Genomic DNA, 10,863 nt, shown 5'->3' with positions numbered 1-10,863 from the left:
TTCAGGACCCTAGGAAAGAGAGGAAGAGGAGGGAAGAGATAGGGGAGGACGAAGTGCGACCAGGGGAACTCTGAGGTCCGTCCAGAGCAGGATCCTGGAGACCTCGGCCATACTGCGGGGCTGCGAGTGCCACCCTGGCGATTGACATATGCCACAGCCGTGGAGTTGTCCGACTGGACACGAACAGGATGGTCCATGAGAAGGCGCTCCCACTGGAGGATGCAAAGGTAAATTGCCCGAAGTTCCAGAATGTTGATGAGGAGAAAAGCTTCCTGGGAGGACCAACAGCCCTGGACCGTCCGATCCCTAAAAACTCTCCCCCTATCGATGAGACTGGCATCCGTCATGATGACCTGCCAGTGGAGGGGCAGGAAAGATCGCCCCTGTAGAATACGAGGAGACTGAAGCCACCACAGGAGGGACTGGCAAGTCCTGGGGGGGAGGGGGGGGGAGGGAGAATAATCCAGCAATCGAGGGACAGCAGAGAACAAATGGAAACCGAAACAGGACGACGGAGATGAACTCCTGTTGACAGAGCGTGGCACTTGTCCGGCGGAAGCAGAACCCGGGCAGCCGCCGTGTCGAACTGGAGTTCCAAGAAGATCAGAGACTGGGTGGGAATCAGGTTGGACTTGTCCTGATTGACCACCCAGCCCAAACGGGACAAGGTCTGAAGAGTGAGAAGGAGACTCTCCTGATTCTGGTCCCTAGTTGGAGCCTTGACCAGGAGGTCATCCAGGTAGGGGATCACGGACACACCCCGGGCTCGCAGGCTGGTGATCACCGCCGCCAGGACCTTGGTGAAGACCCTTGTGGCCGTGGCTAGGCCAAAAGGAAGGGCCACAAACTGAAAATGGCCCTCCGGAACAGCGAAGCGGAGACAGCGCTGATGCGCCGGAAAAATTGTCATGTGAAGGTAAGAGTCTCCAATATCCGCCGAGGAAAGAAACTCCCCTTAATCCATGGATGCCACCACAGAACAAAGTGGCTCCATACAGAAATGATGCAGGAGTAGGTAGCAGTTGAGAAGCTTCAGATCCAGGATCGGGCAGACGGAACCCCTTTCTTGGGGACGACAAACAGGTTTGAATAGAACCCCGAAAAACGCTCCTCGGGAGGAACTGGGACGATCACTCCTTGAGCGAGAAGGGTCTGAAGCGTGACCCAAAAAGCCCCTTGCCAAGGAAGCAGTGCGAGGAGGATGGGATCGGAAAAATGGTCCCTTGGAAGGGAAGCTAACTCAATCAGATAGCCGTCGGAAACGACATCTCGGACCCACGAGTCCTGCACGTGGGCAAGCCAAACGTCCTGGAAAAGGGACAAATGAACTCCCACCCAAAAAGAATTTCCGGGTAGGGGAGTCCATTCTGGTGGAGGGAGGCTCAAGGGTGCCCGACTTGGCCGCAGAAGACTGGAACGGTTATCCGACTTCCAGGAGGGGCGAGCCTTCCCATCCTGTGAGGGCATCGGTCTGGCTGCCTGACCCGAGCCAAAAGAGCCGAAAGGAGGCTGACCTCCTGCGGGAATCTGTATGTCGAGACTTGTTCTGCGATAATAAGGAGCTCTTACCTCCAGTAGCCTCGGAGATCCATCCTCATCCAGGCGTTTTCCGAAGAGTCGGGTTCCAGAGAAAGGAAACTCAGTAAGGGATTTCTTGGAAGCAACATCGGCGTCCCAGGCCTTGAGCCACATGGAGCGACGAATCGCCACCAGGTTACCTGTGGCAAAAAATGTACAACAGGCAGACTGCAAGGAAGCAGAGCACAAGTAGTCTCCAGCATTGGAGAGTTAAAGAGCAAGATCCGCCAATACCTCCGAAGTGGCCCCAGATTAAATGCCCTGGCAGAGTTGGGAAGCCTAAACAGATAGGGCTTTTGACACCTAAGCTGACGAGAAAGAGAGAAGCAAAGCTGAACCCGCCTCTTCAAAAGCGAACTTAGCCAGATTCTCGATTCTCTTGTCTGCCATATCCTTAAAAGGAGGCTGTGTACGCCAAAGGGAGAGTAGTTGATTTTGATAGGCAGGAAACTGGAGGATCCACAGCCGACGGCATTGTCCATTTCGCAATCAAGTCCTGGGAAAATGGAAACTGCGCCTGAACCTTCTTAGTCCCTTGGAAGGGTTTGTCTGGATGCCTTCATGCCACTTCCAGTAAGGAGACGAATTCAGCACGAGAGGTGAATACCTTAGGAGAGCAACAGGAGCGGTGGAAGGAAACTTCAGGAGCTGGGTCCGAAGATCCTGGGTCCTCTAGGTGAAAGGTGTCCCTGATGGCTGACACCAAGCTGTCCATCATATCAGACATGTTGGTTCAGTTTTCTGGATCAGATGTAGAACCTGTCGCCTCCCAGCTCCCCAGGAGAACGGGAGCGTGTGGAAGCAGCCTTAGATGAAGGAGAGGCGGACCTAGGACGTAATTTGGAGACCTTGCATGGCGTCCAGGAGAGCACCCCCTGGAACGGAATGCCAGGGTAGAGGAGCGAGACCCATGAGGAGAGCGCCTGTCCCGAGCTTGGGAGTCCGGAGAAGAGCCAGAGGATAACACCTTAGGGTGTTTGTGAGATCGACCTAGACAAGGGTCAGGGGAGGGAAAGCGATCCTCTCTGGAGAGCGGGCGCAAAGAAGATTGCTCCAAGTCGGTCACCACAGAACAGGAAACCCGCACCAGATCAGAAATTGACTGGCATAGGGAGGAAACCCATTTACGGGGGAAGCAGAACCTGCACGCTCCAGCAGAACATCCTGGGAGTAAGAACCAGGAGGGCAGGGGTGCGCAGTAGTGCAGGCGGGACAGGTGGGTTCAGCGGAACAACCAGGCATTTTAGTTTTGCATCCCACACAAGCGTAATAAGTGACCAGGGCCGCAGTGACCTGTCTGGAGGGGGGGGGGGGGGGGGGGGGGGGGGGAGTCGGGTCTGGGTTCGGACATAACTGCAAGTAAAAGAAGTCAGCAAGAAAAAATGAGCCGTCTCACCCAGTTTCTGTGTTCCTCAGATGGAGAGAAGAAGCAGGCTGCGGCTGGAAGAGCAGTCACTCAGTCCAGGAGAAGAGAGTGAGGGGAGGGAGGTCCCAGCAGAAGGAGGAGGGAGGTGGAACCCAATGTAGTCAGACTCTCATTGGTGGAAATGAAGGAGGCACCCAGACATGACCCCTGCAGTGACCCCCCCAGTGCGCGTGCTTTAATGTGATAGGATGGTGGGGGGAAATGGGCCAGCACCCTGCTGAAAAAGCCAGCCGGCGGGAAGAGGATGGAGCTACAGGGCTGCGATAATGACTCCCAACGCTCTGGGCGCCTTATACAGAGGCGGCCGAAAGTGAAAGTAGCGGACAGCGCAGCCGACAGAAGAAAACGCAAGACTGTTCAGCGCACCACCGGCTTTAAGCGGCTGAGGAAGGACTGTGGAGCTGCAGGGATCCGGGAGAATGCACCTGAATACAGAGTGCTGGCACCGGAGACTGAAAGTAATTCAGGATGGCCGAGCAGGGAAAGCCTGGTCCCTGAAAATGCCGAGGTACAGCAGAGTGGGCACAAAACAGGGGTACTCCAGAGGTTGAGAGCCCTGAAAAGAAAGACCCCAGAAGGGGAGGGGGATTATACTCACCCTGTCCCAGAACAAACTTACCTACTGAAGTCTTCAGCCTGCTATTAAATACCTGCATCATTCCGGGATGAGACAGCAAGACGAACAGGGAAGGTAGATGGACCTGGACCCAAGGTACAACCCCAGGTGCAGGCCGGTGGCGAGAAGGGGTTGACAGTCCATAACTCAATGCCAGTGCCCCTTCATCGCATATGGTGGAACAGGTAGCGCCATGCTCCTGAACCCCTACCTAAAAACAAGGAAATGAAAAGGAGAAAAAAAAGCTAAAAATACTTCCCTGAACTAAAAAATAAAAAAGTAAAAGACCAGGTCTGGAGAACTCCAGACCTGTGTCTGCCTCCTACGGACACCAAGCTAAACCTGATAGCTCAGAGTCTGTAGGCAGGGTATATGCTGCTAGGAGGGGCTGACTTTCTTTTTGTTGCCTAGTGTCGGCATCCTAGTGGCAGCAGCATATATCCAGGGTCTCTGTGTCCCCTAATGGAGCTGAACGAGAAAACACAATTTTGTAAATTGGGGGCTTCCGATTCTATGCACTGCACTTTTCGGTAAAAATGACACCATATATTTATTCTGTAGGTCCATACGGTTACAAGGATACCTGATTTATATAGGTTTTATTTTATTTTACTACTTTTAAAAAAATTATAACTACATGCACCAAAATTAGTGTGTGTAAAATAGTCATTTTCTGACACCAATAATTTTTTTATTTTACCCTTTACAGGGATGTATGAGGGCTCATTTTCTGTGTTCTGATCTGAAGTTTTTATCGGTACCATTTTTGTTTTGATGGGACTTTTTGATCGCTTTTTATAAAAAATTTTAGTGACCAAAAATACGGAATTTTGGACTTCAGATTTTTTTTTACGTGTACGCCATTGACCATGCAATTTAATTAACATTACATTTTTATAGTTCGGATATTTACGCACGCGACGATACCACATATGTTTATTTTTATTTACCGTATTTATCGGCGTATAACACGCACTTTTTAGGCTAAAATTTTTTGCCTAAAGTCTATGTGCGTGTTATACGCCGATACACCCCCAGGAAAGGCAGGGGGAGAGAGGCCGTCGCTGCCCGCTTCTCTCCCCCTGCCTTTTCTGGGGTCTAGAGCCCTGCTGCCGGCCCTTCTCTCCCCCTGCCTTTCCTGGGGTCGAGAGCCCTGCTGCCGGCCCTTCTCTCCCCCTGCCTTTCCTGGGGTCTAGAGCCCTGCTGCCGGCCCTTCTCTCCCCCTGGCTATCGGCGCCGCTGCCCGTTCTGTCCCCCTGACTTTCGGTGCCGGCAATGGGGCGCCGGCACCGATAGTCAGGGGGACAGAACGGGCAGCGGCGCCGATAGCCAGGGGGAAAGAAGGGCTGGCAGCAGGGCTCTAGACCCCAGGAGAGGCAAGGGGAGAGAAGCGGGCAGCGACGGCCTCTCTCCCCCTGCCTTTCCTGGGGGTGTATCGGGGTATACACGCGCACACACGCACCCTCATTTTACCATAGATATTTGGGTAAAAAACTTTTTTTACCCAAATATCCTTGGTAAAATGAGGGTGCGTGTTATAGGCCGGTGCGTGGTATACCCCGATTAATACGGTACTTTTTTTTTTTAATGGGAAAAGGGGGGTGATTCTAACTTTTATTACTGAAGGGGTTAAATCACATCCTCTGTCGTCCCTCAGCTGTTCGGGACGCCGCAATTTCACCGCGGCGGTCCCGCCCCACTGAGCTAATCGGCAACTGTTTTCTCCCGTTTTAGATCAACTGCGATCAACTTTCATTGCAGCGTCTAAATGGTAAATACTGGACATCAGCCCGATCTGCGATGTCCGGTATTAGTTGCGGGGCCTGGTTGCTGATAGCAACCGAGACCCACCGGGTATGAAGCACGCTTCACATAACAGGAGCCGTTGCAGGACGTAAATATACGCCCTGCATCGTTAAGGGGGTACTCTGCCAAAAAACATCTTATGACCTATCCAAAGTAGGGATCGACCGATTATCGGTTTGGCCAATTGGATATTCACGATTTTGGACGTTATCGGTATCGGCAATTACCTTGCCGATAATCCAATAATGCCCCGCCATCCCCCACTGCACCGCCCTGGCCAGAGACTGCCGCTGCCCCATTGCCTCCCCCATCTCCGGTTTTATAATTACCTGTTCCCGGGGTCCGCGCTACTTCTGGCTCCTTCGGGGTTCTGCGTTACGCTGTGCGCAGCGCAATGACGAGTGACGTCCTCAACGCGACGTCACCGTCAGCGCGCACAGTGACAGCTCAGTACGCTGCCGGAGCCAGAAGTAGCGCAGACCCCGGGAACAGGTAATTATAAAACCGGGGATGGGGGAGGCAATGGGGCAACGGCAGTGGTTGAACTAAGGACCGGCAGGGGGAGAGAAGCGGGCGTCAGTGGTCTCTGGCCAGAGGATAGGGGGGGGGGGGGGTGGACCCCAGGACAGGAAGGTGGAGAGAAGCGGTGGCGGCGGTCTCTGGCCCCGCAAAGGCCGCTGCAGTTCATTAATTTAAAGCGCCCGCTTTAAATCAATGATCTGCAGACACTTCTTCGGGGCCTGGGGGGGGGGTTGGAGAAATATCCGATAACTTATACCGATATTCCGGTATAAGTTATCAGCGGCCTGAAAGGCCACAGATTATCGGTATCGGCCCTAAAAAATCGATATCGGTCGATCCCTAATCCAAAGGACAGGGGAAAAGATGTCTGATCGCAGGGGGGTCTCCCGAGATCTCCGTTGCGGCACCCCAGTCATCCGTGCACGAAGCAAACTCCGATCCGTGCCGGATGAGTGGTGACTTCAGCCACCACACCTTCTTCAATCATGTCTATGAGAGAAGGCGTGACCATTACGTACTAGTCGTCCCACCCCCAGCCATAGACAAGAATGGAGGGGGCGTGGTGTCGCGAACACAGAAACTCAAAGCTTCCCTGCTCCGGATGCCGCCGCTGCCAGCCTGGAGATCGTGGGGGTCCCCAGCGGCGGGACCTCCGTGATCAGACATCTTATTTCCTATCCTTTGGATAGGGGATAAGATGTTTTTCAGCGGAGTTGTTTTCCAGCGGAGTGTCCAAAGCCGTCAGGGACAAGATTATAAACCTACATAAGGCTGAAATGTGCATAAGTTTACAACAATTGGTGCGATTATTCGCAATTGGTAGAAACACAAAATAACTGCCAATCTCCATTGGTCGGAGTTCCATGCAAGATCTTACCTTATGGAGTTTCAGTGATCATGAGAACAGTGAGGAATTAGCTCAGAACTACACTGGAGGATCTTGTCAATAATCTTATAAGCAGGCAGCTGTGACCATAGTCACCAAGAAAACAATTGGTAATATTGTACGCCATGAAGTACTGAATACCTGCAGCATCCGCATAGCCCCCCTGCTGAAGAAACCTTATGTACAGGCCCACTCCTCAAGGCTATTTTGGTATAATATAATGTCCAATGAACTATATTAAATGCAAGAAAACAGTTTATTTTATTGAACAATATATTAAAAGAAAAACTGTGATCAGTCTTCTGGTGGTACAGGTACGTAGTGCGGGCGATACGATACCTACATGTCCCCGATCCGTAGTTCCTTTGGCCTGTCATCTTCCTTGTTCATGTGGCAGGTTTGGTGCCTGGGCGGAGCTTCAGGAGCATGCTGACGTTACTGTTACTTCTTCCCCAGCCTGTGACGTCAGCATGCACCTGAAGATCCGCCTGTGCCTGTACAGATTGGGGGTAGGTAAGTATCGTTATCATCAGTGTCACCTGCACTACACACATGATGACAATTTCCCTTTAACCCCTTGGGGACAGAGGGTTTTACATTTTTACACTTTCGTTTTTTCCTCCTTACCTTTTAAAAATCATAACCCTTTCAATTTTGCACCTAAAAATCCATATGATGGCTTATTTTTTGCGCCACCAATTCTACTTTGTACTGACAGTCATTTTACCTGGCCGGTACGAGGGCTTATTTTTTGCGCCGTGATCTGAAGTTTTCAGCACTACCATTTTTGTATTGATCTGACTTTTTGATCGCTTTTTATACATTTTTCTCATTATATAAAGTGACCAAAAATACGCTATTTTGGACTTTGATTTTTTTTTTTGTGCGTATGCCATTGACCGTGCGGTTTAATTAACGATATTTTTTTATAATTTGGACATTTCCGCACGTGGCGATATCACATTTGTTTATTTATTTTTATTTATTTTTTTAAATGGGAAAAGGGGGTGAGTCAAACTTTTATTAGGGAAGGGGTTAAATGATCTTTATTAACTATTTTTTTTTGCAATGTTATAGCTCTCATAGGGGTCTATAACACTGCACACACTGATTGTTTACATTGATCAATGGTTTCTCGTAGGAAACCATTGATCAATTATTCTGCCGCTTGACAGCTCATGCCTGGATCTCAGGCACTGAGCAGTCATTCGGCTATCGGACAGCGAGGAGGAAGATCAGGGACCCTCCTGCTATCCTACAGCTGTTCGGGATGCCACAATTTTGCCACGGCCCCCTGAGCTAACCGGCATTCGTTTACTTTGACTTTAGATGCGGCGTTCAACTTTGAACGCCGCATCTAAAGGGTTAATAGCGCGTGGCACCACGATCAGTGCCGCACGCTACTAGCCACGGGCCCGACCCGCTATGATGTGGCCCCACGTTAAAGAAAGGGAGTGGGCGAAGGGCGTACAGGTACACCCTCCGTCCCCAACAGGTTAATGGGGTATGGTGGAAAACAAATGTTTTCAAATCAACTGGTGTCAGATAGTTGTACAGATTTGTAAATTACTTCTATTAAAAAATCTTAATCCTCCCAGTACTTTGCTGCTGTATGCTCCAGCGGAAGTTGTGTAGTTCTTTCCAGTCTGATCACAGTGCTCTCTGCTGACACCCCTGTCCATGTCGGGAACTGTCCAGAGGAGAGGTTTGATATGTGGATTTGCTCCTACTAAGGACAGTTCCTGAAACAGACAGACAGAGGTGTCAGCAGAGAGCACTGTTGTCAAACTGGAAAGAACTACACAACTTCCTCAGTAGTATACAGCAGCTGAAAAGTACTAGAAGGGTTAAGATTTTTAATAGAAGTAATTTACAGATCTGTACAAGTTTCTAGTACCAGTATATTTGAAAATATTTATTTTCCACCGGAATACCCCTTTATGTAAAATGAAAATTTGTACACATCCAACAGGTTGTAACATCCTAAAATGTAAATAAATAAATGGTGTGCATAAAATTGTATTAATCAAATACTGTATATAACTCACATATCACATACAGCTCTAATGTGTCAGATGGGGGGAGATTTATCAAAACCTGTGTAGAAGAAAAGTTGACCAGTTGTTCATAACAACCAATCAGATCGCTTCTTTTATTTTTCACAGGCTTCTTTCAAAATGAAACAAGCAATCTGGTTGCTATGGGCAACAGTTAACTTTTTCTCTACACAGGTTTTGATAAATCTTCCCCATGGTACCAAATACATGGGTAAAATGTATGACGCTATCGCTTGCGCAAAATAGTCTTTAACCCCTTAAGGACCAAGGACGTATGAGTGCGGTGACCCCGCATCATATCACGACGGGCCCGGTGTCATAGTGAAGCCAGGACCCGCCACTAATAGCGTGCGGCACTGATCGCGGTGCCGCGCACTATTAACCCTTTAGCCGCGCGCTCAAAGCTGAGCCACGCGGCTAAAAGTGAAAGTAAAAACTGCCAGTTAGCTCAGTGGGCTGTTCGGGATCGCCGTGGTGAAATCGCAGCATCCTGAACAGCTTACAGGACAGCCGGAAGGTCCCTACCTGCCTCCTCGCTGTCCGATCGCCGAATGACTGCTCAGTGTCTGAGATCCAGGCATGAGCAGTCAAGTGGCAGAATCATCGATCACTGGTTTCCTATGAGAAACCAGTGATCAATGATGAAGATCAGTGTGTGCAGTGTTATAGCCCCCTATGGGAGCTATAACACTGCAAAAAAAAGTGAAAAAAAAAAGTGAATAAAGATCATTTAACCCCTCCCCTATTAAAAGTTTGAATCACCCCCCTTTTCCCATAAAAAAAACACAGTGTAAATAAAAATAAACATATATGGTATCGCCACGTGCGGAAATGTCCGAATTATAAAAATATATCGTTAATTAAACCACACGGTCAATGGCGTACGCGCAAAAAAATTCCAAAGTCCAAAATAGTACATTTTTGGTCACTTTTTATATCATGAAAAAATGAATCAATGATCAATAAGTCCTATTAATGCAAAAATGGTACCGTTAAAAACTTCAGATCACGGTGCAAAAAATGAGCCCTAATACCGCCCCATACACGGAAAAATAAAAAAGTTATAGGGGTCAGAAGATGACAATTTTAAACGTATTCATTTTCCTGCATGAAGAAGTTATGATTTTTTCCAGAAGTACGACAAAATCAAACCTATATAAGTAGGGTATCATTTTAATTGTATGGACCTACAGAATAAAGATAAGGTGTCATTTTTACCCAAAAATGTACTACGTAAAAACGGAAGCCCCCAAAAGTTACAAAACAGCATTTTTTTTTTCAATTTTGTCGCACAATTATTTTTTTTTCCGTTTCACCGTAGATTTTTGGGCAAAATGACTGACGTCATTACAAAGTAGAATTGGTGGCCAAAAAATAAGCAATCATATGGATTTTTAGGTGCAAAATTGAAAGAGTTATGATTTTTTAAAGGCAAGGAGCAAAAAACGAAAGTGCAAAAATGGAAAAAACCCCGGTCCTTAAGGGGTTAAAGGGGTACTCCGGTGAAAACCTTTTTTTTTTTTAAATCAACTGGTGCCAGAAAGTTAAACAGATTTGTTGTAAATTACTTCTATTAAAAAAAATCTTAATCCTTCCTGTACTTATTAGCTGCTGAATACTACAGTGGAAATTATTTTCCGTTTGAAACACAGAGCTGTCTGCTGACATCATGAGCACAGTGCTCTCTGCTGACATCTCTGTCCATTTTAGGAACTGTCCAGAGTAAAAGAAAATCCCCATAGCAAACATATGCTGTTCTGGACAGTTCTTAAAATGGACAGAGATGTCAGCAGAGAGCACTGTGCTCATGATGTCAGCAGACAGCTGTGTTTCAAAAAGAAAGAGTACCCCTTTAACTATGTTGGCTTTTACTCATTCCTATGTTGTAACAGAAATTAACCTTCCTGAAATAAAGCTCTTGCCAGTTCTTGCATTCAATAGTTATGGTAAGGGGATTGATGATGATAACTCA

This window comes from Hyla sarda, chromosome 1 (genome assembly GCF_029499605.1).
Source record: "Hyla sarda isolate aHylSar1 chromosome 1, aHylSar1.hap1, whole genome shotgun sequence".
In the NCBI taxonomy this organism is placed as follows: domain Eukaryota; kingdom Metazoa; phylum Chordata; class Amphibia; order Anura; family Hylidae; genus Hyla; species Hyla sarda.
This window is presented reverse-complemented; position numbering follows the sequence as displayed.